The sequence below is a fragment of the Cetorhinus maximus genome, chromosome 23 (genome assembly GCF_964194155.1).
Source record: "Cetorhinus maximus chromosome 23, sCetMax3.hap1.1, whole genome shotgun sequence".
Classification (NCBI taxonomy): Eukaryota; Metazoa; Chordata; class Chondrichthyes; order Lamniformes; family Cetorhinidae; genus Cetorhinus; species Cetorhinus maximus.
The window spans coordinates 47735302-47757318 of record NC_135901.1 but is presented as its reverse complement, the minus strand read 5'-3'; the positions used below and the strand labels follow the sequence as shown (position 1 = coordinate 47757318).

The 22017-nt window shown below is 44.3% G+C and overlaps 3 non-coding genes across 3 annotated transcripts; 1 reads left to right on the top strand and 2 right to left on the bottom strand.

Annotated features, from left to right (window-relative positions):
- Positions 1–6559: 6559 nt before the first annotated feature.
- trnal-aag (transfer RNA leucine (anticodon AAG)) lies at positions 6560–6641 on the bottom strand. Its single transcript has one exon. It is a non-coding gene; the product is annotated as a tRNA-Leu (tRNA).
- Positions 6642–12516: 5875 nt separating this feature from the next.
- trnas-uga (transfer RNA serine (anticodon UGA)) lies at positions 12517–12598 on the top strand. Its single transcript has one exon. It is a non-coding gene; the product is annotated as a tRNA-Ser (tRNA).
- Positions 12599–16555: 3957 nt separating this feature from the next.
- On the bottom strand, positions 16556–16650 carry trnai-uau (transfer RNA isoleucine (anticodon UAU)). The gene is made up of 2 exons: positions 16613–16650; positions 16556–16591 (listed from the first exon to the last, which is right to left on the bottom strand). It is a non-coding gene; the product is annotated as a tRNA-Ile (tRNA).
- Positions 16651–22017: the final 5367 nt, after the last annotated feature.

Genomic DNA, 22017 nt, shown 5'->3' with positions numbered 1-22017 from the left:
TGGGGAAAATAATTCCACAGACTAACGACCTCTGAGAGAATAAGAAAATCTGCTCATCTCCGTCTGAAAAGGGAGGCCTCTTACTCTTCTGGAAACTAACTCACCTGGTCCCACTCCCCCACCTTTTCCCCGGAGATCTGCATTTTCTGTACAATTCTCTGTTGAAATCCGCGATGAATCTGCCTCCCTCACACTCTCAGGTGGTGCAATCCAGATCCTAACCACTCCCTGTGAAACAGAGAAACTCCTTTAGAATTATTGGTTTTGGGACAAGCGGAATACTTGGTAACAGACAAGGCACCAAAAGGCTCGAAGGGAGACGGCACCAGTTGTAGGGGATCTGGTTCCCAGTGACATGGATGTGTCTGCAGTGGGTGGGATCAGACTGTTTCCATGTATCCACAATGAATGTCTCACCCTTTATTTGGGAAGAGTAAAACTGAGAGGATAATTATCATTCGGGTAGCGGCAATCTGAAGCTTTCACTCGCTGAGCCATTGCTTTAGGATATCCTACAGCGTGCAGGCATTTTCCTTAAGTCTCTGTGGCGCAATTGGTCAGCCTGTTCGGCTGTGAGCTAAAAGGTTGGTGGTTCGAAACCACCCAGAGGCTAAGTTATAGCCATTTTCCCCCCCATCATTACTCATTAATTCTCTGGCTTGTTCTGGGACCCTGAAACCACAAGAAAACCCCCCCACGTTGAAAACTCACCTGTCGCCCACTGAGCTCCCACACGAAGCTTTGTTTATGGATATTCATTTCGGATATAACAAAGAATATGGACGATCATGAACCCCCATCTAAATCAATACAGATCAACGAGGCTATTGGATTGAAACAAGCCCATCAATTAATCGCTCTTTCTCAGCTCCACGGTGAGTGAGACAGGAAAAGGTAACAATATTCCAGCCCCGCACTCTCCAATCACCCACTGCCAGCGGAAACATCTTCTTATTTTGCTGAATGTTATCTTCAGAAATGGTGAAGAGCGAATCTAATGTGGCTGCAAGATCCAGCATTCAGTTCATATTCAACAACAAACAGGAATGGGAGCGATGCAACTTTTCCACACAGTTGGGTGATAATGTTTCCCCGAGCATCGAATGGAATAACTTACACATGCGAAATGAGCAGGGTAACTACAACGCTACAGGAACATTTCCCTGCCTGGATCCCAATGGAGCTGTCTGGAATGTTAAGCGGTGACGTCATGCAGCAGCACTTTGGGTCTTTGTTTTGAAGAAATGGAATTCGGCTGTTCTCATTAGGAATGCTGGAGACAGACTGATCAACAATGTCATCGTCAAGTGGCACAGCGCAGTAAGAGGTCCTTCCACCCATTATATTTATATCAGTTTTTTTTTTACAAAGATCTTGCCAATTAGTCCCAATTTCCTTCTCTCTTTCCATTTATCAGAATTTTCTCCCTTTCAACCATTGCCAAATTCCTTTTCAAAGAAGCAGTTTCTGTGAATCCATGAAGTTTGCCTTAATGAACATTTCCTTTACACAATGAAATTAAGAGTTGGAGTAGGGTTCTTTCTGCAGTTTTCGATATTAACATAAGTTATTTATGCAAATCATTTCATGGTGAACTTACAAAAGGTGTTTATTCTGATCAGACATGTCCTCAGTATTTTCTCAGTCATGATGACCATGAAACTATCACTGATATTGCCATATAAACCCATGTGATTCACCAGTCCTTTAGGGAATTCAATCGGTCGTCCTTACCTGGTCTGACTTGCATGTGACACCAGACCCACAGTGATGTGGTTGATTCTCAACTAACCTTTGAAATGGTTTAACAAGTTACACAGCTCAAGGGGATTTGGGGATGTGCAAAAATGCTGGCCAACGATGCTCATGAAAGAATTAAGAACCATGATGAAGTGCGATACAAAGTAATTTTGGACCATCTCTCCCAATGTCTCGTGTTCAATCACAGTATCAATTGCGTCTGTCTTTACGATGAAGCTAGTCTTTGGATCACACTGGTTGTCATCTTTCAGTCAGTAAGTAACTGTGAATTTGTATTTGTAAACTCATTAATTTCTGTTGTTGATGAAAGGAACTGCTAGTTTTTTGTGCCTAGTCAGTTTCACCCTTCCTCGTTTTGAGAATGCTTTTTACAGCTTTGCGAAGGGCAAATTTACTGTAGCAGCGAGATACTATATTCAGTTAATATTCAACAACAAATGTGAATTATGGAACTTTCTCTCACACTTGAATGTGTAAATTTCAATAATGTTTCTACCCATTTCCAGACAGGGGACCTTTGCATGTACGTGATAACCAATTGGTAACTACAGAAACAATGGGCAGAACCACAGGGACCGACTTAAAATATCAAACTGTGCAGCCTTACTGCACTTCCAAACCCTGTTTTATGGAAGTACAATTCGGCTGAAAAACATAGCCATGCGGCAGAGAAAATGATCTGACATTGGAATCATAAAATGACAGAGCACATCAGCAGGTCATTCAACACTTCACACATGCACAAACTATCTTACTGTAATTCGTCTCATTTTTTGTCTCTTTCTCATTACCGTGCCTTTTGGAGAAAATCATTCAAAGCCTGGTGAAGTGCCAATGTCACATGGCTGTGAGATAATGTATTCGGCTATTGTTTAGCAAGAAACAGGAATTGTACAACTTCTCACAATTAGATGATTCAGTTTTCAAAATATTTTTGCCAGCTTTCGAACCGGTGACCTTGCGCATCTGAAGTGAATGTGATAAACACTACTTGTTTATTTGTTAACTTATGGTATGTTGACATCGCTACACTACAGAAACAATGTGCAAGAAAAAGCCAAAGGGACTTGTATAGAATTTCAAACTGTGTAGACCCACTGCGCTGCAAGATCCTGTTTACCGGAATAGAACTGGGGTGTGACACTTTGGAAAGCTGCAGAGAAATTAATCTAATTGTAAACTGACACAGCTCATTAGGTGGGCATTCGACCCATCGGGTGTGCGCTTTCTTCAAAGAGCTATCCACTTAGTTCCAATGTCATTCTCTTCCTTCATAACCCTGCAGTTTTTTTTCCCATTTCAAATAATCGCCCAATTCCCTTATGAAAACTCTGAGTTAAGAAAAACAATATTGGAAGAGGTGCAGGAGCTTCTGCAGTGTCCACGCTCAGTGTGTGAACATTAACAAAGTTACCCTGACCCAATGGCATGGAGAGTTGAACTGGGGATTCACATGTTGTCTTCGAAATAAAGAGGAATATTTATTTAAGCAATTGATTTCCTATTGAATATTTGAAAGAAGTTTATTCTGACCAAACATCTCCTCATTTTTCTCAGTCGATTTATACAATCGATTCCTCTTGCTGTACAAGCTGTTACAGACGCTGTTATAGAAAAGAGGGAAAGGTTTGCTACAGCTAAACAAAGGCCTGGTTAGATCACACCTGGAGGACTGTGTGTAGTTCTGGGAACCGCACCTTATAAAGGATCAATATTGGTCTTGGAAACAGGGCAGTGCTGATCCAGCAGAATGTCAGTTCTGGAATGTAAGTGGACATTCTCCCGCCCGCAAATTGAGGTCATCCAAAACTGCTGCCTGTGTCTTCACTCACAGGAAGTCCCATTCTCCTATCACCCTCTACCCGCTGACTTACATTAGCTCCCGTTCAAAGAATGTATCTACTTCAAAATTTCTTAACCTTGTTTTCAAATCCCTCCTTGTTCTCGCCTCTCCCAATCTCTGTGATGTCCTCTAACCCCACAAGTCTCTGAGACATCTGTGTTCCTCTAATTCTGGCCTCTTGTACATTCCCAAACAGAATAGCTCCACCATTGGTGACCGTGGTTTCAGTTACCGAGGCCCCAATCTCTGGAATTCCCTCCCTAAACCTCTCCGCCACGATCTCACTTTCCTCCTTTAAGACTCTTCTTAAAACCTACCTCTCCGACCAAGCTTTTGGTCACGTGGCCTAACATCTCCTTATGTGTGTCAGTGTCAGACTCTGTTATATAATGATCCTGTGAACTATCTTTGGCGGTTGAATTACGTTAAAGGCGCTATCTAAATATAAGCTGTTGTTGCAATGGGGCACACAGAGAAGGAGACAGACTCTTTTTGTACCTTTCACCCTGATAATTTTTGATCTGAAGATGCACAACTAACGTGAATAAAGTTTGTTCTGTTAAAAATGTGTCCTTTCCTTTGGGGAACTGAACCACATTGACAATCACACAGACGAACGGAAAGAAGAAACTATGGGAATGGTTTTGATTCCGTTTATAGAACAAAGAACAAAGAAAAGTACAGCACAGGAACAGGCCCTTCGGCCCTCCAAGCCTGCGCCGATCATATGGCCCTTCAACTAAAATATTTTGCACTTCCGGGGTCCGTATCCCTCTATTCCCATCCTATTCATGTATTTGTCAAGCTGCCTCTTGAACACCACTATCGTACCTGCTTCCACCACCTCCTCTGGCAGCAAATTCCAGACACTCACTACCCTCTGCGTAAAAAACTTACCCCGCACATCTCCTCTAAAGTTTTCTCCTCTCACCTTTAATCTATGTACCCCTAGTAATTGACTCTTCCACCCTGGGAAAAAGCTTCTGACTATCTACTCTGTCCATGCCACTCATAATTTTGTAAACTTCTATCAAGTCGCCCCTCAATCTCCGTCGCTCTAGTGAGAACAATCCGAGTTTCTCCAACCTCTCCTCATAACTAATAACCTCCAGACCAGGCAGCATCCTGGTAAACCTCCTCTGCACCCTCCCCAACGCCTCCATATCCTTCTGGTAATGTGGCGACCAGAATTGCATGCAATATTCCAAGTGTGGCCTAATCAAGGTTCTATACAGCTGCAGCATGACTTCCCAGCTTTTATACTCAATACCCCTGCCAATGAAGGCAAGCATGCCATATGCCTTCCTGACTACCTTATCCACCTGCGTTGCCACTTTCAGTGACCTGTGGACCTGTACACCCAGATCCTTCTGCCAGTCGATGCACTTAAGGGTTCTGCCATTTACTGTATAATTCCTGTCTGTATTAGACCTTCAAAAATGCATTACCTCGCATTTGTCCGGATTAAAATCTATCTGCCATTTCTCCGCCCAAGTCTCCAACCGATCTATATCCCGTTGTAACCTTTGACAATCCTCTTCACTATCTGCAGCTCCTCCAACCTTAGTGTCGTCTGCAAACTGACTAATTAGCCCAGTTACATTTTCCTCCAAATCATTTATGTATACCACAAACAGCAAAGGTCCCAGCACTGATCCCTGCGGAACTCCACTAGTCACAGCTCTCCATTCAGAAAAGCACCCTTCCACTGCTATCCTTTGTCTTCTATGACCAAGCCAATTCTGTATCCATCTTGCCAGCTCACCTCTGATCCCGTGTGACTTTACCTTCTGTACCAGTCTGCCATGAGGGACCTTGTCAAAGGCCTTACTGAAAACCATGTATATAACATCCACTGTCCTTCCATCGTCGATCATCTTTGTCACTTCCTCGAAAAACTCGATCAAGTTAGTGAGACACGACTTCCCCTTGACAAAACCATGCTGCCCCTTATTTCCCTACCACTGAGATAAGGCTCACCGGCCTGTAATTTCCTGGATTATCCCTGCTACCCTTCTTAAACAGTGGAACAACATTGGCCATTCTCCAGTCCTCTGGGACCTCATCCGTAGCCAGTGAGGATACAAAGATTTCTGTCAAGGCCCCAGCAATCTCCTCCCTTGCCTCCCTCAGTACTCTGGGGTAGATCCCATCTGGCCCTGGAGACTTATCCGCCTTAATATTCTTCAAGACGCCTAACACCTCCTCTCTGTTGATCTCAACATGTTCCAGGCTATCTACACACTCTTCCCTAGACAAATCGACCGCTAAGTCCTTCTCTTTGGTGAATACTGATGAGAAGTATACATTTAGTATCTCTCCCATTTCTTCTGGCTCCACACACAAATTCCTACCTCTGTCCCTGAGTGGGCCTACCCTTTCCCTGGCTACCCTCTTGCTATTTACATATGTATAAAAGGCCTTGGGATTTTCCTTAATCCTTGTTGCCAGTGACTTTTCATGACCCCTTTTAGCCCTCCTGACTCCTTGCTTAAGTTTCTTCCTACTTTCTTTGTATTCTCCACGGGCTTCATCTGTCCCCAGCCTTCTAGCCCTAACAAATGCTTCCCTTTTCTTTTTGACTAATCTAATAATTAACTCCATACGCACCTTATCAAAATCAGGAATGATGAGAACTGGAGCTGGTAGGATTTGGAAGTCTGTGAGGAGACCCCACAGGATTCCAACCCCATCCCCTTATCCACTCCACCGTGAACACAGGACCTGCACTGACGTCATTGCTGTTTGTATAAAATCAGAAGCGGCTACATTCAGCATGTCGTTCACAAGCCGACTCTCTGGAAGAGGAACTCAACTACTATAATTCCACACCCTACCTTTTCCCCGCAGCAACTCATATTTGTATTGTCTCTCCTCTTTCTTCTTGACAAAATGCAGCACAGAACGCTCAATTTTCGGTGGTGTGTGTTTGTCCAAATGGGGCTGCTAAATGTTTGGCAGCGGTGGGATTCGAACCCACGCCTCCGTAGAGACTGGAGCCTTAATCCAGCGCCTTAGACCGCTCGGCCACGCTACCACATAGGTGAAAATTATTAATCATCTCCTTCATTGGCATTGCCACCGAAATAGAACAAAAGTAATTAAGTAGGAATTGATCATTCGGAACCTGGATCCAGCTCCGTCAGTTAATCAGATGATCCTGCACTTTGTAACAAACAGAAATCATCTCCACTCAAAAACACAATGCGCTGCAGTGAAGGACTGGCACCATTTAAACTGTCATTCAACTGGTCTGGTTCCAAATCTCTTACTAGAAATGGCAAGAAAACTTCTCACTGAATTCACTCCGGGTCTTGAATTCAGAAGGACAGGACACAAGGTAACAAAGTACATTTCGATAGAATGGGTTATAATATGGCAGAATAACCGGGAAAGAGCATCCGTGGTATTGGGAAACATAACATTATAGAAAGTTACGGAAAGTAAGAGGCCATTCGGCCTGGCGTGCTGCTGTCAAAGAGCAGTTGTGATTGGTTGATCAGGAATGGTCAATTACTCTTCTATTTCCAATTGCCAATTTAGTGAATGTTTGGTTTTGAATGGTTACTCTGAATGGTTTTTATTCCAAATAACCGATAAGTAATTCTGCAGACCGTCAGTTAAAATCACTTGGCCACAACTATTTAGTGAAATCGAACTGTTGCTTGTAGAAAATAATAGAATGCGTACAGGGAGTAAGAGAGAAAAAGGATTTTCAGTCCCTGCTATTAACCCAACTTAGACTGACTCTCCCCATCCTCCCAACCAAAATGCAACACTGCACAGATCAGCCGGTCGCACGGAGCATTTTTAGGAAGTGTCTCAAAAGCAAACCACCGGAAAGTTTAATAACCGCGGGAGTGGAGCCCAAATCATAGGAACCTCGACCAGCAGCTCAGTCCATTCGGCCACTCAACCACAGTCAGAGCAGAAACACCATTACGTTGGCCGGCATTGGCACTGAATTAGAATATATAATCATCCTCCGTTTTGTCACGTCCGGGCATTTAGTAGCTGAACAGCCTGCATTCAAAAAGAAACAGAAATAAATGTCCTCTTACATCTTTTAAAACAGCGCTTTTGTTTTCTCTGGACCATCTTAATATGAAGCCGCAGGAATAAGGTGAATAATGTTTGGATGGTAAAAATGAGGAACTGAACCACATTGACACACACAGAGGAACACACACAGACATAGACACCGAGAGTGACAGAGGGCAAGTTATTGTTTCTAAGGAGAGACATACACCCAGAAAGCAAGCCTGACACCAACCTGGCTCCGTTTTTGATCCATTTCCGAATGCAAGATTCGTGAATGTTTTCAGGAGTGAACGGAAATAGGAAAACTCCCGAGTTTCTGGATGGACTTGATCAATGTAACCGTTAATAACTCTGTAGAAACAGAGTTAAAAGCAGGAATAATGAGAAGTGGGAAACCCCAATGGGTTTGGACTCCAACGCCTTAACCACTCGGCTATGGCGAACGGCCCTATGCACAAGTTAATATGGTCGGTATAAAATTATAGATGACTACAGCAGAGGAGTACATTCAGCCCATCGTGCCAATGCCATCTCTCTGAAGAGCCATTTAACTAATTCCAAAAAAAATCGCCTGTTCCCCACAGCAATTTATATTGATGCTGTCTCTCCTCACCCTTCCTGTTAAAATTAAACACCGCACACAAACCCATACATTCAATCTGAACTGGCACTTGTTCGACCTGCTGTTCAAAGCTGCTCATGTACAACTTTCAATTTCCAAAACCCACAACCTCATCACTGCGGCTCCTGTGAAACTGACAAGGGGACACACGGCAGAAATTCATCACTGAAAGTAACTGACGCACATCAAATTCTAAACACTGTCATGTCACATCTGTTTCTGCTTCTGTCCCTGCCTCACCTCCCAAGCTCCCAAGTCAATTAGTTGCTTGATGCAGACACAGTCAGTCCATGAACTCAATATTTCCCTGGGAATCAGGGATAGGGAAGGAAAACACGAGAATTTGAGAAGGGAAGGGTTTACAGGATCTCATTTTCCTGATTGTCCGAGATGCTGATAACAGGAATGTGCACAGTGTGAATTATCCAGAGCCACATTCTCCCTCCAGTCTTGTGCACGTTGTTAAGCTTTGAAATTGTTCATATTTTCACACTGGATTTCACTATGAAGAAAGCGGAGCTGGGATGAGCTTATGTTGTTCAGCAGATGCACTGCAAGAAGCAACACAACAGGTTCATTTTGAAGGGGTGAACGGTTGAGACTATTTAACTGCCGTTGAACGAGTCCGGTGTCAAATTCAGTGCTAGAAATGACAAGAAAACCCGCTGAATTTGCTCATTGTCTTGAATTCAAAGCGTCGGATAGAAGGGCAGGGGTTACATCTCGATGGATTGAGTTATAAAATGGCAGTAAAACTTAGAGAGATACAACTGGGGTGTTGGGAAACACAAAATGGCAGAAAGTTACAGCAAATAAATTGGCCAATCGGCCATGTGTTCTGCTTTGACAGAGCAGTGTGATTGGTTGATCTGAATATTCAAGAGCAATCGTCATTTAAGAAGGATGGGCAAAAAGGAAAAGGAGGTGGGTTAGTGCTGTTAATAAGGGTCCAGATCCGCACATTAGTGGGAGAGGATCTTAGATTGAAGAATAAGTTTGAGTGGAGCTAATAAACAGAAAGAGGCATCAAACATTAGTGGGAGTTGTTTATATGCCACCAAACTGTAGTGGGAATGTTGGGAATGGGATAAATAAGGAAATTAGAATTGAAGGTAACATGGGGAATACAGGAATAATATTCTGCCTCGCATCACCAGCTCTATAGTCAGTGCTTTGTAACCTATCATAGCCTTCCTCTTTTATTTTCACTTCCTCACTCCGACTCTCGATTTATTCTCGACTTGTTGCACGTGAGACATTTCAGTTCTGATGTGAAACTTCAACTCTCATTGCCCTGAATGTGACAGAACTGTTCTGTGTTGTTTTCAGCCAGGAAGACAGTAATGTTGGCTTTAGCAGTTCGCCCAAGAGCAGAAAATCTCAATTCTCTGACAGGGAATCAAACCTGGGGTGACGCAGTGAAAGTGCTGAACCCGAACCAGTCGGCCATCAGGAAGCTGCTGGAAATTTGGCTCAAGGAGGCTACTTTTGGAATTTTTTCTTTCCCGATCTCTTTCACCAGTCAACTTTCTCCGGCTAAATGGTCTGTTCAGGTTGAACACAAGTGGCTTCTTCAGCCAATGAGAAGAACCATTGCTGTTGGATGGAACATGAAATCGATACTTTCCTCCTTTAAGACAGTTCTTAAAGCCTCCCCCTTTGACAGAGCTTTTAGTCAGCTGACCGATTATGAGGCTCGGCGTCACACTTTGTTATATAATGACCATGGCGGACGCTTTGTGACGTTTCAACAGGTTAAAGGCGCTTTCTAAATATAAGTTGTTGTTGTATGCTGTAGCATTATAAAAACTTGCCCTTTTAAGTGAGAGAAAAGCTGCCTTGTTCCTGTTTGTTGTTGAATATTAACTGAACGCAGTATCTTACAAGCGTCTTATATTCGCTCTTCACCATTTCACAGAATAAACACTCAGCAAAGCGACTGTATCTTTCTGCTGGCAGCGGGTGATTGGAGAGTGCGGGGCCGGAATGTTGCTGCTTTTCTGCTTTTCCCTGTCTCACTCACTATGGAGCTGAGGAAGAGAGAATAAGTAATGGGGTTATTTGAATCCAATAGCTTCATAGATTTCGAATGTGTTATTTGTAGGTGCATGGTTGGTCAGTTGTTAAATTATATTTGAAATTAATATTCAGATAAAAATATCATTGCTGTTGGGACTCGTTGGGCACAGGAGAGTTGGATTTTTTTCTCATTGTCGCTTAAGAACCCAATAAAAACCTGGGACTGTGTGATAATGCATATTGATTGTGTTTTATATAAACGTGTCATTTTGGGGAGAAACGTTTCTCTCATGAAAGAAGCCTGAAATTACAATAAAAGGCACAGTTAAAATGGATTAGCCAATGCGAATATAGTTTGTGATGGTAAAAATGTATTCAACTCCTCAGGGGACTGAACCACATTGACACACACAGAGGAAAACACACAGACATATACACCGAGAGTAACAGAGGCCGAAGGAGAGACAAAGGCCCAGAAAGCAAGGATGTCACCAACTTGACCAATTATCGTTCCATTTCAGACTGCAAATTTAGTGAATGTTTGCAACTGAAATAACGTTTAGTAACACGGATAAGAAGAATTATGATCCTGAATGGAGATAAACGGAAGTAAGAAGGAAGGGGTGTTTGGTTGGTTTTAATTTTATTTAACCGATGATTAATTCTGCATAAAAACAAAAATTCTGCAGACAATTTGCAATTTATTCTCGGGATGTGGGGTTCGCTGGCTGGGCCAGCATTTATTGCCCATCCCTAGTTGCCCTTGAGAAGGTGGTGCTGAGCTTCCTTCTTGAAATGCAACTGTCCATGTGGTGTAGGTACACCCAAAGTGCTTTTAGGAAGGGAGTTCCAGGATATTGAACCAGCGACAGTGAAGAAACAGTGCCATGTTTCCAAGTCAGAATGGTGAGTGACTTGGAGGGGAAATTCCAGGTGGTAGTGTTCCCATCTATTTGCTGCCCTTGTCTTTCCAGGTAGTAATGGTTATGGGTTTGGAAGGTGCTGTCTAAGGAGGCTTGGTGATTTCGTGCACATGTGATAACCAGTTCACTACAGAACAATACCTGACAAAGCCAGAGGCACCTGCACCTCATGTTAAACTGTGAGGTCCTGCAGCAGCACTTTGGGTCCTTGCTTTACAGAAATGGAATTCGGTTGCAGATTTATAAATGTTGTCGTCAAATTAACCTGATAATGTCATCATAAAATGGCAGACCGCTTGAGGAGACCACTCAATCATCATATCATTATCAGCCTTTTACATTGTTCTTTCAATTAGACTCAATTTCCTTCCCTTTCTCCATAACTCTGATTTTTTTTCTTCCTTTCAAGTCATTGTCCAATTCCCTTTTGAAAACTCTGAGTTGAGAAAAACAAAACTGAAAGAAGTGCAGGAGCTTCTGCGGTGTCCATGCTCAGTGTGTGAAAATTAACAAAGTTTCCCTGACCCAATGTCACAGAGATGTGGGCTGGGTATTCCCATACAGCTTTCGAAACAATCAAGTTCATTTCAAATGGAATTTGAAAAGGAATTTTAATCTGATGAAGCATCTCCATATTTTTCTGATTCGATCTATATAATCTAATTCCCCTTGCTGTATACCCTGTAACAGAGGCTGTTATACTAAAGAGGGAAAGGTTTGCTACAGCTATGCAAAGCCCTGGTTAGATCACACCTGGACGACTGTGTATAGTTCTGGGAACGGCACCTTATAAAGGATCAATATTTGACTTGAAATGTTCAGAGGAGCTGCATCGATGAGGTTGGTGGGTTTTGGAAATTGGAAGCTGTACATCCGCAGCTTGTGGCACTATTTCACCTCACTGTTCACTTCATGTTCATGTCTAACACACTCGATGTTGTTATTGGCTGAACACATCTTTTGTGTTTGAACTAAACGTGCTATTATTCGGCGCTCCCACTCCTGCCACCCGGGTTTGGTCCTCATCTGGGAATGTTGTTTTCTTGTTGCTATGTGAACTGTCACAATGAACTGTTCCTGGAGTCTCTTTCCCCTGGGATCTCCAAAACCCGTCACTTCTCTGCCTCTTCCATTCTCACTCTTTCATTCCCAGTTTGGGAGGGAGAACGAGGAGGGACAATATAAATTGCAGGGTTCCGGTGAAAAGGTCGGGTTGTGACAGTGACAGGGCGGGCAGAAGACCCTCTTTCTCTGCTGCAACTATTGTATGATTTCATATAAATAATACAGGCCTTCCGCCAAAGTTTTTAGTCATGGCCGAGTGGTTAAGGCGATGGATTTGAAATCCATTGGGGTTACCCCGCGCAGGTTCGAATCCTGCCGACTAAGTTTTCCATTATTTCTGATTTTAAACCATTGATCTCAGAAACAGTAAATGGAATCGACATTTTCACAACACCTGCAATAGCGAAGTTTGACCAGTGGGTGCCAGTGAAACCGTGATTGCTCACATCACATGAAGCAGGCGCTGTTTCAATTATTACTGCATTTGGCACTGTCTCTTTTCATATTAAATTAGACGCCGTTTCTGTCTCTATTACACTAGGACATGTCTCTGGTCATATTAGAGAAGGTCATCTCTCAGTTGTTTCTGTAATTGGCTCAGCCACAGTTGTTAATGTACTGGACGAGGGCCACAATACAGTTGGCACTATCTAAGTCATGACTGCACTGAAGCAGGTCTCGGCTAAAGTTACAATAAGCCATGCCCCAGTTGGCACTGCACTAGAGCTTATCTCGTTCGATTTTCTCCTGTTGGAAATGATCATTACCGGGCATTTGTGTGGCGCTAATGTAGCTTGATACTTATCAGCCCAAGCCTGTATGTTGTCCAGGTCTTGCTGCTTTTGGACATGGTCTGTTTCAGAATGTGTGGAATCATGACTGGTGCTGAACATTGTGTAATCATCAGCGAACAACCCCACTTCTGACCTGATGATGGAGGGAAGGACATTGATGAGGCAGCTGAAGATGCTTGGGCCTCGGAACACTGCCCTGAGGAACTCAGGGATTAGAATCACATCGAGAATGACGAGCATCTTATTGGAAAATTATCACTGCAGCATCTCACAGAAACTCCTGATATTTACCTCAAATATGTGATGATGTATTCAAGCGACGTAAAAAATGATCCTGTACGTTTACCTGACATGATATTCACACACCTGAAATTATCCGATTTATTATTCCAATTGTTGGAAAGGATTGAAACTCTCGTTGTTCTCTTTCTACGGTTTTTAACTGTTAGCTTTACAAATTCCACCCCGACCGTTCTAATCATTTTTGGATTGGTTTGTCTGTCTAGTTAATTTGTATAATCTATGGAATCTTATCTGAAATGACTCAGGGTCTGGCGTAGCATAAAGAGATAAACGACCTGGTGCAATATAAAGAGACATATGGGCTAGTGCAGCAATAACAGAGGCGGGCTCTACTGTAACAGTAACTGAGATATCAGCTAGTGCAGTCATAATAGAGACATTACTTGTTCAGTATTAACAGAGACATTGATCTCGTGTAATATAAATAGAGATATGGGCTAGTGAATTACTAATAGAGACAGGATTTGCTGTAATATAAATAGAAATATGGACCAGTACAGTCATAACAGTAACTGGGGCTGGTACGTTATAAACATATATATGGGCTACTTCAGTGATTGGAGAGGCAGGACCTGCTGTAACATAAACAGAGATATGGGTTTCTGCAGCGAGGACACTAACTGTCCCTGGATTTAATATACAAATGAAATATGGACTAGTCTGGGGAGAAGAGGGACAGGTCCTGATGATACATTCGAAGATGCAAGTCTTTGTATCAGCAAAATGGAAAATAAATGCTTTGTATTATAAAACATGAAGAGGCCTCATTGAAGCAACTAACAGCAGCAGCGTCAACTTCAGCAATAAAAGATAAAAGTTCCTATTGAAAACTGACAGGCACAAGGTTTCCACTAATAATAACGGTAGAAGTTTCCATTCGAAATTGAATGATAGGTGGCCCCTTAATACAACCATTGCAACGATTACACCTCAAGAAACAGGGTGCCATTGGCTCATGATACCACCTGAAAGATACTGGGTGACATTTTCCTCAGTGCTACGGAGCCACCCAGGTCGTCATGAGGGGAATAATAATTTGAAATGCGGTTTTTCCGGCGTTAGAGCAAGATGGCATATTGGCGTGTGTGTGCGTGTGCGCGTGTGTGGTTATGTGTATGTGCATGTGTCTGTGTGTGTATCTTTGTGCGTGTGTGCATTTATGTATGTGTGCGTCTGTGTATGTCTGTGTCTGTTTTTCTCACTGTATGTGTCTGTGTGTGCATGTATGGCTGCCTGTATGTATCAGTGTGTGTCTGTGAATGTATTTATGCATGTGTATATGTGTGAATGTGCATGTGCGACTGTGTGCGTTTGTGTGTGTTTGTGTCAGCGTCTGTGTATGTGTGTGTGTGTGTGTCTGTTTCTGTGGGTGTATGTGCGTGTGTGTGTGAGAGAGAGTGTGTGTATGTGTGTGTGTGTGTCGGCGTGTGTCAGTGCGTGTGGTGTGTGCGTGTGTGTCTCTGTGTGTCTGTGTGTGTATGTGTGTGTGCGTGAATGTGCATGTGCGTCTGTGTGCGTTTGTGTGTGTTTGTGTCAGCGTCTGTGTTTGTGTGTGTGTGTGTGTGTGTATGTGTGTGTGTGTGTGCCTGTTTCTGTGGGTGTATGTGCGTGTGTGTGTGAGAGAGAGAGTGTGTGTATGTGTGTGTCGGCGTGTGTCAGTGCGTGTGGTGTGTGCGTGTGTGTCTCTGTGTGTCTGTGTGTGCATGTGTGTGTGTTTTTGTATGTGTGCATGTGTGTCCATGTGTTTGTGCTCTTGTGTGTGTTTATTTGTGTGTCTTTCTGTGTTTCTGTGTCTGTGTGAGCGTGCGTTTATATGTGTGTGTCTGTGTATGTGCGTGTGTTTGTGTGTGTGTCTTTGTGCATGTGTGCCTGTATGTCTGTTTGAACCTGTGTACGTCTGTGTTTGTGTGTGCGTGTATGTGTGTCTGTCTGTGTTTGCGCGTGCGTGTTTGTTTATCTGTATGTATTGATGCGTGCTTGTGTATGTGTTTATGTGTGTGTATGTGTGTGTGTGCATATGCGTCTGTGTGCGTCTGGCTGTGTTCGTGTGTGTGTATGTGTGTGTTTGTGTGTGAAACACGTCATATTTTTTGCAAATGAATTTCACAATGATCTTCGTCATCCTTCCATTCATGAAAGATGACGGACACACAGCAAACAAATCTATTTCAGATGGGTTGTCTCCACATGCTGCACAGTTTCTGATGGCTGAGGAGGTCAATCTTTGAGGGGCAGTTTCCATCACAAGTGCCTCACATGAAGCTAAAAGCGATGTTATGTGTTGTTGTTTCTAGTCTTGGCGTCTGTTGCCAAGCCGCTGTAGCAAATGGGCATCATGGTGATGCACAACAGCTCACAGGAAGTGCTGCAATCTTCCTTTGTAGTCATCCAGTGAAATTCATGTCTGATAATCGCTAATTAGGGCTTCCATGTCACGAATGTAACTGTCCTACAAGCAGAGCTTTGGGTGTCTCACTGGCCGACTGGCCCTTAGCCTTGTGACCACCTTCCATCCTGTAAACAGGCCCGAGCCATCCAACCTCCCTCTGTTTGATGAGCCTAACAGACTTGGGAGCTTTGTCTTTGTGAAGACTGCCGTTTTCTGATTGTGTCCCGCCAGGAGATACCCAAAACCACCGCACACAGAGCAGATGGAAATCGTGGAGCTTCTTTTCTTGATAGCTGTAAGTCGTCCATGTTTCACAGCCGGACAACAAGGTACTGAGGACGCAGGCCTAATACACCATCAGCTTGGTGCCAAAGGTCAGCTTGATGTTATGCGCGTTTCATGAGTCAGGTGATATCTGCTTTCCCCGTGCGTGTATCAGGAACTGCATCAAGGAGCAGACTGTCTGTCACCGTGGAACTTGGGGAGCAGTAATAACTAACCACTTCCAGCCGGGTGTTATCTAGTGTGATCAGTGGTGGAAGTGCAACACTTTAAACATGATTTTCTTGACGTTTTCAGTCAAATAGAACAAGTTGCGTGGTAGAGATGGTAAACGAGTCGCTGTTGATCTTCCTGTACAACACCTCTGTGTAACAGAATTTAATAAACCAACACGGGGGTCAGGGGCGCGCTTGTGCTCTGTCATTGCAATGCTGCCGGCTGAAAACCGTGCCATTCATTCAAGAATCTCGGATCCAAATGTGGTTCCACATGTAGTAGCTCCAGTAAAATCTCTGCTGCAGGTGACGATCGAACTCACAACCTCGGCATAGCCCACTGACCGCACTGCTCTATAAGTACCGCGCGCTAACCGATTGCGCCACTGGAGCGCCCGCTAGTGGCTGCATTTGATCGGGTTACATTTTTCACAGGTCACTGGGGTCAGACATGATTCCTTGGTGGCAGATTGGTCAATGGGGTCTCATTAAATTTTTATGATACTATATGAACTGTAATATATTCTGAATAAAATAACATGCCGAGAATGGGCCAGGGAAACTTTGTTAATTTTCACACACTGAGCATGGACACAGCTGAAGGTCCTGCGCCTTGTTCAATATTGTTTTCCTTAACTCCCAGTTTTCAAAAGGGAAATGGACAAATATTTGAAATGGAAAAGCTGCTGGGTTATGAAGAAAGAGAAAGATACTGGGACTAACTGGGCAGGTCTTTGTAAAAAGCTGGCGAGGGCACGATGGGTCCTAATGAGCTGTGAACTTTCACGATTCCATTGCGAGATCAATTTGTTCCTAAATATCCCAGCCCAATCCCATTTCTGCACAGCATAATCCAGAACTGCAACATGGCGACACAGTTTGAAATTCTATACAAGCCCCTCTGGCTAACCTGCTGCGCGGAGTTTCTGTAATGTCCTGGTTGTCATATTCGCCCAACAGGCGCACCAACCCCCGTTAAAAATGGGGCAGAAAGACTACCAAACGCATTTAATCTCCGAGCCGCCAGAAATCAGTAATTCGCGTTTGTTGTTGAACATTAACTGAATACAGCACCTTACACTGTGAAAAAGAACAGACTTATGGAATCCTGCAGGATAACAGCACTGATCAGGAATGAACAGTTTCGATTCCGGAGTTCTGATTATTTCTGAGATAAAATGACAGCTGCAAATTGAGCCTTCAATTCATTTCTCAGGGGATGAAGATAGCACAAGTGTCACAGGATGGACAGGAGCAGTCATAGTCCGAAAGGATGAAAGGGTGTTGATTATCTAATGATCAAAAAGGAAAATTCAAAATTGATAATAGATGGATAATTTTAAACTGTTGTCAGCTCTACCAGCTACCTTGTAACTAAGACCCATGGACTGACAGTGATTATTGAGCTGATAACCTAGTTTAACATTAAAGCTGCCCTTGTAAGTGACACCCCGGTTTAACAATAACCTTGCAATTGATAACCATGGAATATTGGTGTCCATGGAAATGGTCCCCTGTGCTAACAATGACTTTGCCATTTGATGAAACGGTCCAAGTGATGTGACCGTCAAACGGTGACCATGTGATTGAAATGTGGTGCTTTACTGCTCTTGTACCCGACACTCCAGTCCAACAATGACCTAACTTATATCACGATCTACAGTTGAACCTGTACCTGACAGCCCGGTCCAGCAGCCACCTTTAACTTTAACTTGAGGCCAAGAATAATTTTTTACCTGATATACCGATCTAATATTGAACATGCACCTGACACTTCGATCCAACAGTAACTTTGTGTTATAGGTGCCTAATGCCATAGTTCATGTGTTTTAGAATAGGAAGTTTATTTTCAGTAATGGTGGAGGGGAGAATTCCACAGATTAATGACCTTTTGGGAGATTATCAGTGTTTTGAATTTATGCCCTGAAAATATTCTTGGAATCACGGGCGGCTTCCAATGTGATCGGACAGGCCACAGGATAAGTGTTCGATATTTCCTTCTAGCATTCAGTGGGAACCAGCCGAGATCATTCTCCTGCATCGGAAACTACAGTCAAAGGGGCTGCACTTGTACATGTTTGTTCAATGGCCGTAATTAATATGAATGGGTGACGGAACCTCACTTCTTTGTTCAAAGTTAGACAAACACATTCTAGCCTCCCTAATTGTGCCTCTGTGGGCGTTAAATCTCTGGTATAACAGTGCCTACTTCAATAGTCGAACAGAGTTTGGTGCTTCTCGCCGCTGCTCCTCTCAGAAGATGCACTTTCCACCAAGAGGCCCTCCCTATGCCATATACTACACCGCCCTCGCCGCTGTCGCAGTCCCAGGTAAAACGTGTCTCAGTTTTCTCCGCTTCTCAATTTATGTTCCTCTTTCACAGGAGTTTGGCAGCGCTGCCTAGGCCACCCATGTATTGGCCATCCCTAATGAAGGTGATGGTGGACCGTCTCCTTGAACCGCCGCTGTCCATGTGGATTGCGAGGAGCAGGAGAACTTTCCAGCCGCTCCGCCTCACTCACCGAACTGTTTCTGGTCTATCGCCCCTCCCTAATTGCCCTTGAGGACTGTGTGTCTTGCTGGGTCATTTCAGGGGGCAGTTAAAAGAGACAACCACATTAGCGGTGGGTCTGGAGTCACATGTTGGGCAGACCGGTTAAGGACGGCAGATTTCCTTCCCTAAAGGGACATTAGTGAACCAGATGGTTTTTTTACAACAATGAACGATAGTTTCATGGTCACCATGACTGAGGCGAGCTTCATATTCCTGGCTTTTTAACTGAATTTAAATTGGAGCGAGGCTGTTTAAGGTCAATTGCCAGGGAGCACTCTCCTTTTCTTCAATCTTTCGCGGGACGTGGGCGTCGCTGGCAGAGCCAGCATTTACTCCCCATACTTAACTACCCTGGAACTGAATGTCTTGCTGGGCCATTTCAGAGGAAAGTTAAGAGTCAACCACATTGCTGTGGGTCTGGAGTCACATGTAAGCCAGACCGGGTAAGGACAGCAGATTTCCTTCCCTAAAGGGACATTAGTGAACCTGATGGTTTTTTCAAGTTCTGGTTAGCTATAATTGTCCTGGTCAGCATTATGGAGACTAGCTTTATAATCCCAGGCTGTATTAATCAATTCCAACGTTACCATGAGGACACTATCTCCCCCTAACATGCTAAACGTTAGGCACAATAAATTAGCGATATCCGAAATTCAATGTCGCTCAGCCCTGTTGACTTTGACTCTCAGTCAGGGTCACTCCAACTCTTACATTAGGGTCTCGCCGATCCCCAACATCGAACACGACGGCCCCTCACCAGGGAAAATGATCGCTCCTGGCTTCAGAGGGAGGCACGAGTGTTAGGCCAAGTTAGTACAGCGGAGGATCAGTTCATTTTTAAACCTTCGACACACCCTCCTCTTCCCACCTGGAGTCAGTCCTTTATGCCCCAGCGGAAGGCCATTCAGCCCATTGTCTATGCCAGCTCCCACAGAGCAGCCCCATTCATTCCCATGCAGCTGCTCTAGCCCAGAGAGCTGCCTTGCCTCAAGGGCCCAGTTTCGTTCAGAAATCAATCATTTCCACTTGGATCACCCTGGTGAGAAGCGAGCTCCAAGTCATTACCACTTGCTGTGTCCAAACACTCATCTCCCCACCTCACCATTCCGCTGACATTCCTCACCCAAGAGGCAATGGGCCCTGACAATATTCCGGCAATACTGAAGACTTGTGCTCCAGAACTTGCTGTGCCCCGAGCCAAGCTGTTCCTTTACAGATACAACACTGGCATCTACCCGGCTATGTGGAAAATTTGCCCAATACACAAAAAGCAGGACAAATCCAAGCCAGTCAATTCCCACCCCATCAGCCTACTCTCAATCATCAGTAAAGTAACGGGAAGGGGTCATCAGTGCTATCAAGCGGCACTTGTTTAGTAATAAACTGCTCACTGATGCCCAGTTCGGGTTCTGCCAGGGTCACTCAGTTCTTCACCTCATTACAGCCTTGGTTCAAACATGGACAAAAGAGCTGAAGTCCCGAGGCGGGGTGAGAGAGACTGCCCTTGACATGAAGGCAGCCCCAGCAAAACTGGAGTCAATGGGAATCAGGGGGAAAACTCTCTGCTGGTTGGAGTCATACCTAGCACAAAGAAAGATGGTTGTAGTTATTGGAGGTCAGTCATCTCAGCTCCAGGGCATCACTGCAGGAGTTCCTCAGGGTCGTGTCCTCAGCCCAATCATCTTCAGCTACTTCATCCATGACCTTCCTTTCATCAAAAGGTCAGAAGTGGGAATGTTTGCTGATGATTTCACAAAGTTCAGCAACATTCGTGACTCCTCAGATACTGAAGGAGCCCGTGACCAAATGTAACAAGAACTGGATAAAATCGAAGCTTGGGCGGACAAGTGGAAAGTAACAATCATGCCAATCAAGTGTCAGACCATGGCCATGTCCAACGAGAGAGAATCCAACCATCGCCCCTTGACATTCAATGGCATTACCATCACTGAATCCCCCACTAATCAACATCCTCGGGGTTGCCATTGACCAGAAACTGAATTGGACTAGCCATATAAATACTGTCGCCACAAGAGCAGGTCAGAGGCTGTGAGTCCTGTGACAAGTAACTCACCTCCTGACTCCCTGGAGCCTGCCCACCATCTACAAGGCACAAGTCAGGAGTATGATGGAATACTCCCCACTTGCCTGGATGAGTGCAGCTCCCACAACACTTAACAATCTTGACTCGATCCAGAGAAAGAAGCCACTTGATCAACACCACATCCACAAACATTCACTACCTCCACCACCGACGCACAGTAGCAGCAGTGCACTGCAGGAATTCACCAGGGCTTCTTCGACAGCACCTTCCAAACAGACAGCCACTGTCATCTAGTAGGACAAGGGCACCAGAGACAAGGGGACACCACCACCTGGAAGTTCCCCTCCAAGTCTCTCACCATCCTCAGTTGGAAATATGTAGCCGTTCCTGCACTGTCGCTGGGTCAAAATCCCGGAACTGCCCAACAGCACTATGGGTGTATCTACACCACATGGATTTGTTTCATTTGCCCTTTGGGGAAAGAAACATGCCATTCCCATCTGGCCTACATGTGACCCCCAGACCCACAGCAAGTGTGGTTGACACTTTACTGTCCAATGACACGACCCTCACAATTAGTGGTGGACGTCAAATGCTGACCTTGGTTCAAGGCAATAGCTCATCACCACCTTCAAGGGCAATTAGGGATGGGCAATAAATGTTGACCCAACCACTGAAGCCCACATCCTGCAAACAAATACAAAAATTACCCTGTCTCATGGTTCTGAATTCAACCGCCTCTGAATTCCACCTCGGGGAGGTGGAGGAATAGCGATAACCTCACGGGACTAGTAATCCAGAGTGCTAGGCTAATGCCCATTGGTTCAAATCCCACTACAGCAGTTCGTGGAATTTAAATTCACCAAGTCTACAAAATGAAGCTCGTCTCAGTAATGGCGCCGATGAAACTCATAGATTGCTGTAAAAACCCATCTGGCTCACTAGTGTTCTTTCAGGAAGGAAACCTGTTGTCCTTACCCGGTCTGGCCTACATGTGACTCCAGACCCACCGCAAATGTGGCTGACTCTTAAATGCCCCATGAAGTTTTTCCCCAGCAGGCCACTCTGTTCAGTGGCAATTAGGAGTGGACAGAAAATGCTGGCCTTGCCAGTGATGCCCACATACCATAAAGAGAAAAACAAAATAAAATGGGACACCTGC